The sequence below is a fragment of the Castanea sativa genome, chromosome 10 (genome assembly GCF_040712315.1).
Source record: "Castanea sativa cultivar Marrone di Chiusa Pesio chromosome 10, ASM4071231v1".
Lineage (NCBI taxonomy): Eukaryota > Viridiplantae > Streptophyta > Magnoliopsida > Fagales > Fagaceae > Castanea > Castanea sativa.
In genome coordinates, this window is record NC_134022.1 from 35,557,056 (window position 1) to 35,575,772 (window position 18,717).

General features: G+C 31.1%; 2 pseudogenes; both read right to left on the reverse strand.

Annotated features, from left to right (window-relative positions):
- Positions 1 to 3,806: 3,806 nt before the first annotated feature.
- Positions 3,807 to 5,153, reverse strand: LOC142612770 (carboxylesterase 1 pseudogene; annotated as a pseudogene).
- Positions 5,154 to 6,835: 1,682 nt separating this feature from the next.
- Positions 6,836 to 7,736, reverse strand: LOC142612441 (carboxylesterase 1 pseudogene; annotated as a pseudogene).
- Between the last annotated feature and the right edge of the window lie 10,981 nt (positions 7,737 to 18,717).

The window sequence follows — 18,717 nt, forward strand, 5'->3', positions numbered from 1 at the left end:
TGGAATGGCTGAAAAAGCCAATTTTTTTTACTATTCAGTTTTTTTTTTTTTTTTTACACTATTGTTTATAAATCTCATTGCTTTTTTTAATACTATTTATGACCCCATTGTACTATTTCAATTATCTTTTAGCTTTATCTATACTACTCTTGACAAAATATTTTTAATTTCAGCTAAATAAATTGTTCCCAAACAAATACACCTTTCTCTATATCTCTCGTTTGTAAGCTGAAAGATTCCCACTAAAATATCATCCCAACAGCCGCATGAGTGCTTACACAAGAGAAAACAAGCATATCCTTTAACCAAAAAAGAAAAAAAAAGCATATCCTTCCTAAACCCCAATCCCATCAGTTTAAGCAACTTCTTACCCTTTCTTTTCTTTTTTTTTTTTTTTTTACCAAAAAAACTTCTTAATTAACTTTTTCAATGTTCTTGGTGCACTCCTTGTAGGCTACCAGAAAAGGGTCTTCATGCTTTCAAAGACCTTTATGGAAGAATTTCTTTTATTTTTGGGAAGAATTTCTTTAAGTAGGCTGAAAAGCACAAGGAAGGAGAGGTATTTGGAAGTCATGGCCTGAGATCTTAGTAGTTTCTGATGGACGAGGGGGATAGCTTATGCAAAAAATCCCTTTGGTATGAGTTGTAACCTTGGAGACCCCGGGATTATTTTCCCATAAAAGGGTATGGTCCATTGTGAGTCACTTAAAACAATAATGCATATTTGAGAATAATTTTGTAAAAAAAAGGGTTTAAGCCATTTTTATTACTTCAATCTCTAAAAAAAATAAATCATACTTTCCATTTGGCAAAAATTATTTTTGTCAACTTATTTTACTATTCAGCTTATTTTTACTATTATATATAAGTCTCATGGCACATTTTAATATAATTATAGGTCCGTACTATTTCAATTCACTTTTAATTACCATCCTTTTAATAAAAAAATTTTAGTTTCAGCAAAATAAGTGGATCCAAACAGACTTTATATAGTTTTCCTTTAATTTGTTTGTTCTAATACTCCTAAACTCAAAAAAACACAAAATTATCTTCATACAGGCTTTCTATCAAAACAAATGTGTTGTACTTAGAGCATCTCCTATATATTAGCCAAAGTGGTTTTTTGAAGATCAAACCCAAAAAATCAGCTCCAATAGATTCTCTAAAAGCAAAACTTTTTCAAATTTTTTTTTTTTTGAAATTGCTGCACTAAGTGTCTTGATCTAGAAAATACTATAGCAACTCCAAACCATTTTTCTCACTTAAAATAATCCACACTTGAATAAATTCGAATAAAGTATTTAGCACAATAAATTAAAATTTCAACATTTATCTCAACCTCAACGGCTACAAAGACACCAAAACACAATATGAACAAAATACAAAATGTAATCTAATCACAAAACACAGTCTTTCTCATAAAACTAATAAAATTAAAACAATTAAAAAAAAAACTAATCCACAATATCTGGAGAGGACAGAGGACAAAGGACGAAGACTATTTTTCTTTCATAGGGTGGAGCACAGTCGTGATTTCCTCTCTATGTGATGAGAAGATGAATGGCATGCTTAAGTGTTGTTAGTCCAAGTGAAAGAGAGAGACATCTGGAGATAGAGGTGTGGATGCTCTTAGAGCTTACTATAGAGTGCATTATGAAGGCTGTTGAATTTCATTTTCTCTCTTCCTCTAAACTTGTTGGGTGGACCCATTGGCCACTATACATGAGATCCTTCTCAAATGGATCAATCACCTATAGGTTGGTTCAAGCTTAACACTAACGGGTCTGCGTGCACTTTAAGTCCCGAGACAAATGGCATGGTGGAGTCATGGAGGCCTCATTTATAATTTGGAGGGTGTTTGGATTCAAGGTTTTTCTGAGGTTATTGGTATTGCTACTAGCCTTGTCACAAAACTTTGTGTTGGGTGTACACATGTGAATAAAGACCAACATTGAATAATAATGAGAAGAATGAGTACTTAATATAACATAATTGAACACATACCCATGGGATTTGGCATTTTAGGTTCAAGTGTGTTTTTCTATATTATATTAATTACTCAAAGAAGCTCCCCAATGTGTTTATCACCCCAACAAGTGGTATTAGAGCCCATGGTGATGTGGGGCAAATGTGACAAGGTTATCAAGATTCTTTTCACAGTTGGAGTGGGAACATGGTGTGTATTTGAAGCCTTTTTGCAAATGAAGTAGGGTAGGTCTCTTTCATAGTTAGAGCGGGGACAGTATAATGCCCACGCAGACCTATAAAGCTCACACAAATGATCTTAGAAAAAGCACAACAAAGGAGTATTATTGCCAATAATGCGAAACAACAATGAGGTGCGAGATTCCCATGGAGCATAAAAGATGTGCGAGGTTGACACGTAGAGGCCCATGGACGATGCACTAGTGAAGGGAAAGACCTATTAAGTAAGGGAGAGTGAGTAGGACTTGTTCATGACCCATAGAGAGGTTTTGAAAGCTCACAGAGAGACAGATACTCACACATGAAGGGAGAGATTCTTGGGTGTACACGTGTGAATGAAGTCCCACATTGAATAATAATAAAAATAATGAGTACTTAATATAACATAATTGAGTACTTAATATAACATAATTGAGTACATACCCATGAGGCTTAGGCATTTTGGGGTAAAATGTGTCTTTATATGTTATATTAATTAGTCAATGAAACTCTCCAAGGTGTTAAATCTCCCAACACTTTAGGCTTTGTGGGATGGCTTAATAATGAATAGAGCTAAGCCAGCTAGGGATTGCTAATTAAATTGTTGGTTGACTTAGATGCTATGGATGTTGTTTCTCTTGTTACTAATAGTGCTTCTGTTTCCAAACTTTTCAAAATGTCTAGCTAGAGTACAACTTAAGGGAAACTAATAAAGCAATGGACTTAGTTGTAATCAAGTAGAAACTTTTGTAACTTATTATTATTATTATCCTATTTTAGAACTTGAAGCTACTTTGGAACTTGATACTTACGAATTATGATGTGATGACTTCCTCGCTAATAGGACTACTGTTGGAATATAATAATGAATAAAAAATTTGATACAACAAACAATATCCCATATAATTAACAAGAAAGTAAATAAGCAATAATAATAAATATAAGTAAATTTAGGAACAATCTCATAGTACTATAGATTTACGCAAAGAACGTTGTTCTTAAAATTTGATTAGTGCCATCCAAAGTAAAACTTGGTATGATTGGTCCTTTTGGTCAAATAATCCCAAGATTAGATTATAGCGTCAACCTTTGTGATATACGCACTTACACTCACAAAAAGTTTAAGAACAATCTTCTATTTACCTTTCCTTTAAAACAAATATTCTTGTAGAAAAAATATGTGGGAGAGAAAGATGATAGAATTGTGTATATCTAAATATAGAGCAATAAAAAAACTTTTTAGAAAATGTGTCATGATAAGTATTATATAGACTACTTATGAAAATAATAGTTTATAGTTATTGGTTACTAATAACCCATAAAAGTCAAATGGCTACATTATCAATTATTGTCTAATGGCTATTTTCCTCTAATTGCCCAACTGTTATTTTACTCATAAATTCCCAACGGCCAGAAATTTCATAATTGTCCAACGGCTATTTTACTTATAGATTCTTAACGGCTAGAAAATAAATAATAATAAAAGTATTTGGAACACACACCAACACCAACAATGACTAGAGAATTCTTACTTTCAAAACAAAAAATAAAATAAAATAACAGAGTAACAGAGAAAACGCAATACCAAATATGAGTAATAATGGAGAGCTGGAGAGAAATGATAAGCAATAGAATCACTCACTAAGTTCTTAATGAATTTTTTTTTTTTGAGTACACATTCTTTTGATTCTGGAACATATAATAACTTCATTCTCCATCATATATACTATTCTCTTCTTTTCTTTTTTTGCTTCAAGAAAGGCTCTATTGAAAATAAATATTTTTTTCTCCATCATACTCTTACAAAGAAAGGAAGGGCCATTTTTAATCTAGAACTCCTTCACCATTATGCAACACAATTAAATCACTAATCACCATGACTCATGGCTTAGAAGAAAAAAACATAGTCATTTGTGTAATCAAATTAATATAAAATTCTTAACTTGCTCCAAGAACGCCTTGCCCCTAGAGGAGTCATGAAAGTCCACCCCATGACAACCTCCAACACCAAAATGACCCACCACGTGTACACCATGTTCCTCCAACAGCTTCGCCAGCTCAACCTGACGATCAAACAAATGGTCCCCATCACAACCAGTCACCAAAACCTTCCATCCCAGCAACCTTATTTTCTCCAACAGCTTAGACCCACCTCCCACCGTCGGATTGCAATACTCATGATCACGGTCGACCCCAATTGGCAATGACAACTCCCACATCAGATCAGTAACACACAGTGGCGACGTTGGATCATTGACCAACCTCAGCTCTGACTCACTCCTTTGGGTCCCACCAAAGAATGGTTGTTGCAATATCAGCCCTCTGATATTCAATGGCCTAAGATGGTCAGCTTCCGCAGCTACACGTAGTCCTGCTTGGTACGCTATGTTTCCCCCAGCACTCATACCCATAATGAAACAGTTTGAAAAATCGGCGTACTTTGTCAACCAATCATCTTGGGTTGTTTTGATCCGGTACAACGCTTCCACAGCATCATCATAAGCCGCCGGGAGCCGATGCTCCGGGGCGAGGCGGTACTCAACCGATGCGATGATGACACGTAGTTCATTGGCCTTGCTGACACAATGATCATGTACAGAAGATGAGGCTGCACTGTATAGGATGAATCCTCCCCCATGGAAATAAACTATAAGAGGTAGCTTTAGGTGTGAGGAGCTATCAAGTGCTTCACGAGGTAGATATATTCTGACCCAGGTGTTGTTTGATTGGTTAATTGGGATGTCTTTGGAGAGAACTGAAATGGGAAGGTTGGGATCAGATGTCGGTGGGGTTTCTGGAATATTGAGAGATCGGGTTATCGTGCCGTCCGGGTTTCGGACTATCTGGAGGAGCTGGTACGGATCCCCGGTGGGATTGATTGGTGCATCTTGACCTGACATTTACTCTCTTTTGATGGCTGTTAGAAATTTTGGCTGCCTCTTATTTCTTTATAGTATATTGCTCATAGATCCAAAAATATGTTAGATGTTGTATTAATAGTTTAATATATACTCTCAGGTATAAGTTTCCAGAACAAAAAATGATTAAAAAATACATGATTACTCTAAATTTAGCTATTCAACACTACAAAAAGTTACTTTATTTATTTTATCTACATACATACTAGTGGATCTATTTTAACTTTTAATACAATAAACTAATATAAACATCACAAAGTGAGTTCCAGTTAGCTCAACTGGTAAAGTTTCTGATGGTTGTATAAGAGACTTGGGGTTCAATCCCCGCCTACACCAAAAACTGATTTGTGTCTTGGTTTGACGATAAAAAGCTATCATCAGGAGCGGACGTTATAGGTTGAAACTCTCTAAAAAAATATATATAAATCGCAGCCACACACACAACCGGGCGGAGAATAATTTTTTTTTTTTTTTGCTCTAAGCTATAGTGCACATCTATCTATACATATGCATTATAGCAATGAAGATTAAAAAAAAAAAAAAAAAAAACTATAACTTCACTATTAAATAATAATTTTTTGTGTTTTAGTAGAGCTAAAATAGCTACGTGGCTTTTTAGCTCTACGGTTACAATTGCCCTAGAACAAAGATGGCCAATGTATCCGGTAGGTGATGCATCACGCATGACGAAGAAAATGAAATGTAGAACAGACAAATTTACTTTAAATTATTCCATAAAATAAAATAAAAAAACTACTTTTAAATTATTACGATTGATTGAAGTCACTTTCACTAGCTTTGCAATTGAGTCCTAAAAACAATCGGATGTATATAATATTATAAACTGATCTAACCTAAGGTTCGTCCATTTGGGTGAAAAACAGAGAGGATAGAAAATAAAGAGAGAAAAATAGGGTAAAAAATACTATTTTTTACTGTTCATTTGGGGAAGAAAAATAAGAAGGAGAGAAAATCCGAGAGAAAGTTTTCTCTCTGGACCCACATTTTTTTCCTTCCAAATTGGAAGGAAAATCTAGAAAAAAAGGTGTTATAGTAGCACTTTTATAAAAATGCCCTCTTCCCTTCCCACCTATTTTTTTTCAACATTTTTTTTTCATTGTGACCTGACTTTTTTTTTTTCAACATGACCCTATTCAACGTTCTCTTCTTCTTTTTTACATTATTATAATAATAAAAATAATAAAAATTTATATATATGATATGATAAATTTTATATTATGTAATGAGTACAAATAAATCTATTTATTATATATTATGTAACAAGGGTATAATAGTTAATTTATATAAATTACATTTTTCATCATTCCCTTTTTCTTTCTAACAAAAAAAAGGAGTTTTTCACCCTCTCACTTTTTCACTCCTTCAACCGAACGTACCCTAAGGACAAGGACATGAGCAATATGTTAGATTTTTATTTTTAAGATATATAAAATAGAATTTCAAACTTATGCTCCTCTATAAATGATTACTTTTTATTATGCAAAGACTTTATCAATTGAAATTGCTTTCCACATATTTTCATAATAAACTCTATCTATTGAGCTAACTACATATACCCTCATTATTTCTTGGATATAAAGATGAATAACTCAAATGTTCTCTTCACACACATATATCCTAACAGGGTGTATATAATGGTCTGAAGATGGAAAACAATAATTATGAAAATGATTTTTTTTTTTTTTTAATTTATGAGTTAACAGCATCAAAGCCAAAACAACAACTTTTCAGTACATTAACAACATAGCATTAATCACATCAACAACATTACAACATTATTCTTTGTGAAAGACTTTTGACATGTGGACTATTCTAGGCAACCAATGAAGACAATATGAAATTTTTAAGGACCACATGGAGTGCCTTAACTTTGGCAGGCTCAAACATATCTACCCCATGATGACCCCCCTCACCAAATTGGCACACCACTGACACGCCCTTTTCTCTCATTAGTTTGACCAACTCAATTTGATGATCAAACAGTGTGTCCCCATCACAGCCCACCACCAAGACCTTCCATCCTAGCAGCTTGATCTTTTCCAGAAGCTGAGGCCCATCTCCAACCTTTGGATTGCAATACTCATGGTCGCGATCAGCAATTGGTAATGACAATTCCCACATTAGATCACTAACACTCAGTGGCAAAATTGGATCATTGTCCCTCAATTCTGATTGAGTCCTTTGGGACCCACCAAAGTATGGTTGATGCAATATCAACCCTTTAATCACCAAAGGCTCAAGTTTATCAGTTTCCACGGATGCACGTAACCCTGCATGGTAGGCTATGTTACCACCAGCACTACTACCCATGATAAACGTGTTAGATAAATCGGCATAATCTCTTAGCCAACTATCTGGCGTGGTTTTCATCCAGTGCAGCGCTTCCATAGCATTATCATAAGCCGCTGGCAAACGGTGCTCTGGGGCGAGGCGGTACTCGACGGATACGATGATGACCTGGAGGTCAATTGCCACGTTGGCACAAAAATCATGGAGAAATGATGAGGCTGCACTGTAAAGGATGAACCCTCCTCCATGGAAGTAAACTATGAGAGGCAATTTAGTGGCGGAGTTATGATCAAGTGCTTCTTTGGCTAGGAATATTCTGCGCATGAGACTGAATGGCATTCAGGCCCACAAAACTAAACTACCAAACAAAAACAGATAAACAATATGAAAGCATGAAAGAAATATGCATATGCATGAAAGCATGATTCCAAAGCAGATAAGAAATCAAACAAAGAGAGTCCTACTTTAGGTAGAAAGAATTAAAGTAGAGAATAAACAAAAAAAACAATTAAGTCTTAGGCTCCTTTTTCACCCACACAGCACTAGTCTTTGGTCGTGAAGATAAAAAGACACATGTCTTAGTATGTCTACTAAAAGACATAGAAGAATTAAAATTATCTTGAAATTGAGTTAAAAAGCTCAAAATTTTTAATAACTCTCCAAACAAAGGTGTAGGTACTTGAGAGGAAACCTGTAACCGTTTGGATACTTACTTTTGAGGATACAGCTTAAAGCAATTAGGACGAATGTGTCCAGAAACACCACAATGGTGACAAACATGAGGTCTAACAAAGGATTTAGAATTAGCCAATTTAGTTTTGGATTTCATACCTTTATCACCTTTCTCAAATTGGGGTACAATGATAGTCCTTGATCTAGAAGCCATGGAAGAGGAAGGGCTAGAGGAAACAACATATCATAAGCTAGTCTTATCAGAACTAGGCTTTTGAGCACTCAATACCTTATCAAGCTTTGCACTAGACATCCTCTCAATTTGAGTTCTAGTTTGGCTAAGCTCAACTTCAAAATTCTTAACCTTCTCTTCTAATAAGGTACTCTCCACAACAAGAGTCTCAACTAACCTTGTAGTCTCATCTAGTTTGACTAACATATCAGTTTTTTTTTTTAATTTATTTATTTATTTTTTTTTATTACCTCATTAAGCTCTTTTCTACAATTATGAGAAGTCTTTTCAAATTTTATGAATTCAGTGCATAGTTTATCATAGACTTCCTGAAGGGTCAACTTCGTAGGTACTTCATCATTAGAAGAATCGTCACTGTCACTAGCACTCTCCATAATCACCTTATCACTGTCACTAGCACTTTCCAATCCAAGCATGCTGATCTAAGCACCGATACTCGTTGATCCATAAGCACCAATCCGCCACAAGCACCGATCCACTCTCTCTGTCTCTGTTGGTGTGTCCGTGTGTGGGTATGTTTGGTTTTGTGGTGTCTGTGGTTGATTTTTTATTTTTGTGGTTGATTTTTGATTTTGTGTCTATGGGAGTGGGTGTATTAGAGGAAGAAGTAGATGATGAGGGCATTGGTTTTGCAGATGGAGAAGAGAGAGAAAAAAGAAAGCAAAATTAGAAATTATTAAAATAATGTATAGAAGAGCTACAGTAACCATGCATATATGCACGATTACTGTAGCTCTTGTGTATTTATGCACAATTTCACACTCACTGATGTGGGGTTTTTTTGTGTGTGTCAAAATGTGTAAAATGAGCTGTTTTTTGTGTTTTGCAAGATTATCTATGGAGTGATGCGGTTGCTTTAACATCACAAGTTAGGCGTGCTCATATATGGTATTCTTTTGGTAATATTTAACAATTGTTTAATTTCGGTAAAACTTTGTCTTTTAAATATGCTGTATAATAAAAATTGAGTTTAGAAGTCATGATTGGGCCAAGTGGCTACTCTCACTAATTAGTAAATTAATTTTATATTATTTTTACGTATACTAGTGTTATGCCTGTGTGATGCACGGCTTAATAGAAAAGTATATGTAAATCAAAAAATTTATTTCAATAATATAATTAAATTACTTATGTAATAAAATTAGATTAAAAACTTTGAACTTATAAAGGAGATTTGAGCAAAAATATAACTGTAATAAGCACATATAAACATATATAACACAATATATAATGGATTTAAAATTATCTTTATGACTCATAAGCAAAACCTTAAATATATATATACACACACAAAACACAAAAACGAAGAAGAGAAATACATACTTGTAATAGTGTGGATGGTAGGTTTGATAAAGCTTAAATGGTAGGTTTGACAAAGCGTTCTAATATGGATTTCACTAATTATGAAAGAAGGAGAATTATTGGTAATGGGGGAGAGAATTGATTAGAATAATTAGTGTTATTACTTTATATATAAAAAAAAAGGCTGTAAAAAAAGAAGAATATACTAAATAAAAACTCTCTCTCTCTCTCTGTCTGTCTCTCTCTCTCTCTCTATCTCTCTCTCTCTCTCTCTCTCTCTCTCTATATATATATATATATAAATAAAAGAAACCCTAACTCAATTAGGATTCAAAAGTCTTCATCTAATAGATAATCTCAAAAAATAATAATAATTATAATAATTTTTCAATTCATGTAAATAGCACCCATAATTCTAACTTGATAATTTCAGAGGGTTCTAGGATGTGTTTAATACTTCAAGGAACAAGAGTTCAAGTTCAAGTGTTAAAGTCATGCAAATCTGTCCAAGAAACAAGTGAAGAAGTGCTAGATTTCAAAGCTCGACAGCTAGCTCGACAGATAGCATTTATCGAGGTTTAAAAGGGATCTTCAGCCCGATGCTCGACAGCTGCTCAATAGATAACCTATCTATTGAGATTTACAAAAATTAGTTTTTCAAATTTGATTTCACACGTATTCGTGTATACATGTTTAGGCTTTATTTTCTCTCAACCCCAAAACATATATAGGGATTATTTTAAGGGCTTTCATAGTAGATAAAAGTCATTGCAACTTGATGCAAAGGTTTTTCACAAGCATATTGTGATCGGAGACAATTTGCCCTAGTTCATCATTCTCTTGAAGAAGCTGCTGCGTTTGTACTTCGTAGGGTTTTGTAATCAAGGAGCTTCGTGATTTTTGTTGTGTGAATGAACTGAAGAACTTTGCAGCCAATATCCTTCTCAAGTTGGTGGTTAGATCCGTGCATCGATTGGTTAGTCACATACTGGGAGCCGTGCATTGAAAATGAAAAATTGTCATTACAGAATAAGTCCAATTGTGTATTGGGGTAAGGGTTCAACTATAAGTTGGTATTAGGTACTGTGATTCCTTTACTTGTAACCGCTTATTTTGATAATAGTGGATTCTCGGGAGTGGTGACCTTAAATTCACTTGGTGGGGGGTTTTTGCCTTGGAGGTTTTCCCCATTTGTAAACAAATCACCATGTCAACTTTATTTTCCGCTACATATTAACTTAGTTAGTGATTTGTTTGTGCTATCATGCGTATTGCATGTTAATTGAATTAATTAATTGGTTAATTTACCTAAGAAGTCAATACATTCTTGGCCTATCAAATGACATTATGGGGTTACCAAGTAGATTTGGATGTGTATGTATATTCCAATGCGTATGTAACTCTTTCCATTCACGTAAAAAGTAAAAGAAAAAAAAAAGTAACTATGTGTGAAGAGGAAAAAATCACAATGAAGATTGGTTTATCTCAATAATGAAATAGATATAAGTTATAACTCTCCAACTCAAGCACATGTCTAACTCTTCCTAACTATGTACGTTGGTTTTTTTTTTTTTTTTTTTTGATTTTTTAATCCAAAGGGAAAAAAAAGTAACTGTGTATGATTGTGAAGAGAAAAAAAAATAGTAAAAAATAAATTAATAATAAAATGATTAATTTTTTGATTGTAATCAAGTTAAGATTTTTATCAACTTAAAATTATAGAAGAAGAAGATAAGATTAAAAAAAAAAAAAAAAAATCTATTTTCTTAAAAATCTAAAAAGAATTCTGCAATTTGATGAAGCCACTTGGCGCAATCACAACTTAATTAAGAATCATGCATAAACTAAATAAAATAGGAAAACATTTTTCAATTTAAGTAAAATTAAATAATAAAATAGATAGAACAATTTATCATCAAATTTATTAATAATTGATTCTCAAACCATAACCATATGAATCAGATAAAACTTAATAAATTTAGGTTAAACAAAAGAAAAAAAATACACAAAACCTATTCGATTTGATGAAAGAAATTAGAGTAAACAAATATATAAAAAAATTAGTGTAAACAAATACATACCTAAAAAAGTCTAATGCCAGTCTAATTTGTGCAAGTATAAATTATAGGAAAAGAAGATAAGAACAAAATATTATCTTTTTTTTTTGAAAATCTAAAAAATATGAACTAATAATGCTAAAATTTTTAAGTTGATTTTAACATATATATAATGTTAAGTTGATTTTAACGTATAAATATGACATAATTTATGTTTTTTTTTGAAAATCTAAAAAAATATCAATAACGTTGCTACTTTTGGATGTGTAGTAATATAATTTATGTTAAAAAAAAGGATTAGATGAAGAATCATAACTTAAACAAAAGATAACAATTATAATTTTGTGTCTATCTATGAGGTGTTTTAAAAAATATACAAAATGAAAAATAAAAAATAAAATTAAAGGTTGATATTAGTAGTTGTATGCATGTACTATGATTTCAAAAAAAAAAATTAATGTTGATATGAACAATTAGTGTGAAACCAAAATTCTAATCCCTTAGAATGCTAGAACTCATAAATCATAAATGAAGTAGATCTCATATTGCTAATTAAATAAGTCACTTAGAAATTATAGATAAATTAATAATAAAATGATTAGATGAAGAATTTGGATTGTATTCAAATTAAATTTTTTATCAACTTAGAAATTATAGAAGAAGAAGATAAGAACAAAGAAAAACTATATATATATTTTTAAAAATCTAACAAAATTTCTATAATTTGGTGAAGCCACGTGACGCAATCACGGCTTCTAAGCCACCTTTTATTATAGTATATGATTTCCTCAAATTAAGTGATAATATTTAATAATTTTTTAATTTAGGTAAAACTTTATTATTTAAACTTCAACAAATTTATATTCTATTAAAACTAAAAGTCTATTATAAAAAATTCTATGCTTTAATTTTCTAAAAAAATCACATTTTGGCTCCAACTAAAATTCTATTATCAATATTTTAAGAACAAATGATTAATATATTATTTTTATGATATCATTTAAATTTCAACAATTTCAAAGTAAATTCAAACTAAAAGTCTATTATTAAAAATTTTAAACTTAAATTGCAGACAAAAACCACATTTTTTCTAAATATATAAATAACATGTTGATTCCTGCTCTAACTAAAAGTCTATTATCAACATTTTAAGAACAACTAATTAGTAAATTACTAATTTATATTATTTGTTACGATATATTTCCCCAAATTACATTGCTAACATCACAAGTTAGGCGTGCTCATATGTAGTATTCTTTCGGTAATATTTAATAATTGTTTAATTTTGGTAAAACTTTATCATTTAAATATACTATATAATAAAAGTTGATTTTAGAAGCTATGATTGTGTTAAGTGGTTACTCTCACTAATTAGTAAATTAATTTTATATTATTTTTTATGATATTTCCTCAAATTAAGGGATAATATTTAACAATTGTTTAATTTAGGTAAAACTTTATCATTTAAACTTTAACAATTTTAAATTCTATATAAACTAAAAGTCCATTATAAAAATTCTATACTTTAATCCCAAAAAACAACCCACGTTTTTTTTTTTCTAAAAAAAACCGTATTTTGACTCTAACTAAAAGTCTATTATCAAAATTTTAAGAACAAATAATTAATAAATTATTTTTATATTATTTATGTGGTCTAATTTCTCAAATTAAGGGATAGTATTTAGCAATTGTTTAATTTAGATCAAACATATCATTTAAACTTCAACAATTTCAAATTATATTCAAACTAAAAGTCTGTTATCAAAAATTTCAAACTTAAATCGCAGATAAAAAACCCACATTTTCTTTCTAAATATATAAACAACCTATTGACTTCTACTCTAACTAAAAGTCTATTATCAACATTTAGAAACAACTAATTAGTAAATTAATTTATATTATTTGTTATGATATATTTCCTCAAATTAAGGGATAATATTTAACAAAAATTTAATTTAAATAAAACTAAAAGTCTATCATCAAAATTTTCTAAACTTAAATATCACATAAATCACGAATCATATCATATACTATATATAATAACAGTGGTGGCTTCAAGAATTTTTTTTCAGGGTAGTCCTCAAGAACCATAAATTACACAATCTAATAAAAAGAGAAATTCATATATTGACAACAACAACAGCAACAAAATACGCAAATACATAAAGTTTTACAATTTCCTTTTACAAGTTTTCATATTATGAAATCGTTGCATAATAGTCTCATTATCAATGCTACAAGATTTTCTAAGTTAAAGTCAACACGAATTCGCTTAGAAGATGAAGATGAATCTTGCACAATAGATGAATCTTGGGTATGTGGTTTTTTATCAAATATTTGTCCATAGTACTAGCAAAAAAATAAACAATAAGTTCATTTAAAATATTAGTAAAATTATTAATTATTGTTATTTAGGTTTTTTTTATTTCTTTACTGGCCACCTAGCATACACCCCACTGTTTAGTTTGCTTTGCACAATGTAAAGACTAAAAAAACAGTACATCAGTGCATCATTCACCCGGCTCAACTCACTACCTAACATAATTTAATTTAATTTTTTTTGATCTTTTACAATGTCTTGTTCAGTGTTTACTTACTTTTAAATGGACCACTGCCCAATTCAAATATTCAATGCCACGGCCCCCATCCACCCCCCACTTAAGAGACAAGAGCCAATCAACATAATTACATATTTTATATTTACATACACTTACACAAAAAGACAAGTTGAAAAGCCAATTTATATTGTCAAAAGATAAAAGCCTACCTAATTCTAAGTCACAACGCAAGTCTGTAGATAGACTATTAGTATGAGATAGAGAAAAAGAGAGAGAAAGCGCCGCTTAGAGCAAAGACTAGATAGAGAAAAAGAGAGATAACTGAAATACCTTGATGTTGCTTGAGGTTGGGGGTGGACCGGGCGGTAGCACGTTGAGGCCAGGGGCGGCAGCAAGTTGCAGACTGAGGTTAGGGGCGGCGGCACGTTGAAGGCTGAGGTTCTTATTTCCCAATCTTGTTGTCGCCATCGTCTGCTTTGGGTTTTGCTGTTGCTGAGGACTTAAGATTCTTATTTCCCTTTAGGTTAGGTATTGTTTTGGTTTAAAATTTGTTTGGGTATTTTGTTTATTGAAATTTAATTATTATTATTATAATAATTATTATTTTTCTTGATTTAAAAATCTGTCCTGAGTAGTGAGTAAGGATTGATCTTGGGCTTTTTTCTCTAAGGTCTTTATTGGGCATTTGGGCTTGCTTTTATTATAATTTTTTTTTTCTAGATTTGAGTTCAAAAATTTTTTTTTAGGCCTTTTCATTTTGCTTGAAGGCCCGAATATATTGTTAATTAAGTGGACCAAAATAATTTTATTGGGCATTAAAAAAACTCAGGGTGGTCACAAATCTTTTTTTAAGAGTAGACAAATAAATAAAAAAATAAATTATTATATATATATATATTTTTTTTTTCAGGTCAAGGTGGTCCTGTGACCACCCTAGCCTCAACGTGCTACCACACTTGTATAATAATATTTTGAAGATAACAAATTTTTCTGTTATGTTTCTCTATTGTGCAAGAGAGTTAATACCGTACCAGAGACTATTTCAGTTTAATTAGGGGAACAAAATATTTCGATATTGGTTAATACCGGTGTACCGTTTTGGGTTTATCGCTAAGTATTAAATATATATATATATATTAATTGTATATCCGTTAATCAGACCCTATATAATTTGTTTACAATATTTAAAATTATCAACTCATATCTTATTTAATAATTTAAACTATGGCTAAAATGTTAATTCATTATACTAATAATATAAAATATATAGTGTTCTCAAGAATATATATATATATATATATATATATATATATATATATATATATAATATCTAATATTTATAATAGAATTGATATTGATCTATTAAATAATAATACTAAAAGGAGAATGTTAACAAGCACCGGAGGGTTCTTGTTAAGGTTTGCCAATGTGGGTCCCACATAAATAAAAAAATTGAGTAAATTAGAAAAAAAGTATGACATGACTTGTAAGAAAGAATTGGACAAATTTGCCTTCTTAATGTGGGACACGGTTGGCACTGGCAAGGGGCATTTTTTTTTGGGACAAAATTGTCCTCTTAACACATTTCCCTCATTTTCACTTTTTATTTCCCACTAAATCTTATTTTACTAATATTTTACTATCCACTTTCTTTTACTTTACCAATATCAAACTAAATTTCTTCCCCTTTGCCAATACTAAAGAAAAGAAGAGATGAAGAAATGTCAATAAATGATTGAGGAATAATTAAACAAGGTACCACTATGGTATTTTATTTGCTTCAGAGTTATTTTTTAAAAATAGGTTAAAATTAATATGTTATTAATTTTTATTTTTGATACATGTATATTGTAGCACTAATGGATGAGGATATAGTTGCAAAAGAATTCTTTGACTTTAATGAATAACTTCAAGAATGTATTATAATTTTATTTTATTTGTGATTTACATTTCATTTACCATAGAATATTTTTAAACTCTTGTTTTTATATAGCACCAAACTTAATATGATGTTAATTTTTATTTCCAGTACATGTATTATAGCATCAATGGATGGGAATGTAGTTGCAAGTGAGAGTCACTACTTTACTCCAACAAATTGTTTTGACTTAAATGAACCCCTTCAAGAATGTATTGTAATTTTATTTTATTTATAAATTTACATTTCATTTATCATAAAATATGATGTTTATATTTTAAACTCTTGTTTTAATATAGCACAAATAGATGACAATGTAGATGCAAGTGAGGCTTATCAATTTGTTCCAATGGATTGTTTTGACTTAAATGAATTGTCTCAAGAAGGTATTATTATGTTCATTTTATTTGTAATATATAATTCATATATTGTATAATATGATGTTGATTTTTTTTTTAATTTTTGTTTTAATATAGCACAAGTTGATGATGATTTGATTGCAAGTGAGGTTCATGGAAGTGTTTCAAAGAATTGTGTTGAATTAAATGAGCTTCCAAATGACGGAAAAAATAATAATACTTATGGAGATGAAATAATTGATTGGAATGAATGTCCAATAGATAAAATGGGAGTTATTGAAGAACATGAAGATATAAACTCAATAGAAAATGAGTTTGAGACTTTTGTTGGTCAATGTTTTACTAGTGAAGAAGAAACTTTCATTTTCTATAAAAATTATGCGAATCGATATAATTTTACAATTCAATAAGGTCGTACTGAGAAAAAAAAGGAGAAATAGTAAGATGTGATTTCTTTTGTCATCGATAAGGTAAACAACCACTAAAAATAGTGGATCCATCTAAGGAGCAACGAAATAGGAAGTCTTTAAAATGTGGATGTAAAGCTCATTTAAGTATCATTTTGCGAAAGTGATTGATATTTTGCCTCGAGACTGGCATGTTACTAAGTTTGTTGCAGACCACAATCATGATTTGTTCTCCCATTCGGAAGTGCAATTTCTTCCAGCCAATCGAGTTATCACTATAGATGATGAAAAACGCATTTATTGAAAGAAGTTGGACTTTCAATTAGAGAAGTAATGCGTGTTATATAACTTGAGAGGCATTTGAAACATGGGCAACTTCCATTTTTTCAAAGAGATATTCGTAATCTTTATGCAAAAAATGAGGAGGAAGAATGCAAAGAATGATGCCATGGATCTTCTACAATTTTGCAAAGTTGCTAAAGAATAGAACTCTAGATTCCAATATGCATGTACAACTGATGAAGAAAATAGATTGGAGTATATTTTTTGGTCACCTATTCATTGTTTTAATTGGTACCAAAAAATGGAGATGTGGTTGTTTTTGATACTGCTTATAAGGTGAGTGCTTGTGATATGCCTTTTGGTATTTTTGTTGGTGTCAATAATTATGGAAAGACAATTCTCTTCGGTTGTGAACTTCTTCGAAATGAAACAACAAGTGCCTTTTGATGGTTAATGAAGGTACATTCTTTGTCTTATAAATTTTTACAATTATTTTTTAACGTATATTCTTTGAAATATTTTCATGCTTTAGTAAATTTGTATTTGATTAGCAAACTTTTGCATGCTTAATGAAGAATCAACCCAAGGCAATTTTGACGGACCAAGATCCATGGATTACAAAGGCAATATCAAAAGAACCACCGGCTACAAAGCATGCCTTTTGTATATAGCATATTACCGCTAAATTTAGTGGTTGGTTTACATCAATTCTTCATAATCAATATTCAAATTGGTGCATGGATTTCAATAAGTTATACAAGTTAGAGTCATGTGAAGATTTTGACAATCAATGACTTCTAGTTATGACAAAACATGACATGCTCCCTAACAAACATGTAATTGGTTTATATCAAATCAATCACTTTTGGGTACCATGTTAACTTCGTGGGCATTTTTTTGGTGGAATGACAATAACCGGAAGATCGGAAAGTATAAATACATTTATTAAACAGTTTGTTAGTTCTCACACAAACTTGATCCAGCTCATCAAACAAGTAAGTCATTATTTACCATTGATTTCTTTTGTTGTATATATTTTTTTTGTTAATATTTGTAGTCTTCATGTGTCATACAAAAGTTTTTAATTTATTTTACTATTTGTAATTTTAGGTTGATCTTGCCATTGAAGATATTGAACAAACACAATCATATGATACAATGTTAGAGACATATAGATGTTCTTTAAGATCAATGTCACCGCTAGAAGACCAAGCACATAGTGTTTTGACGCCCTATGCTTTCAAGAGGAATTTTGGAGAGCAACACAATATTTGTTTCTTTAAGAAAATGGTATTGAATTTGTGCTACAATATTATAAAGATGAAACTAGTCAAAGGCACAAAGTATTGTGGGATGGTAAGATGACATATTGTAGTTGCAAGAATTTTGAATTTGGGGTATACTTTTTCGTCATGTACTTAGTGTATTCCTTCATTATAAAGATTGTTACCAAATTCTATCCTTGTATTTACCACCAGGATGGTGTCATGAAGCATC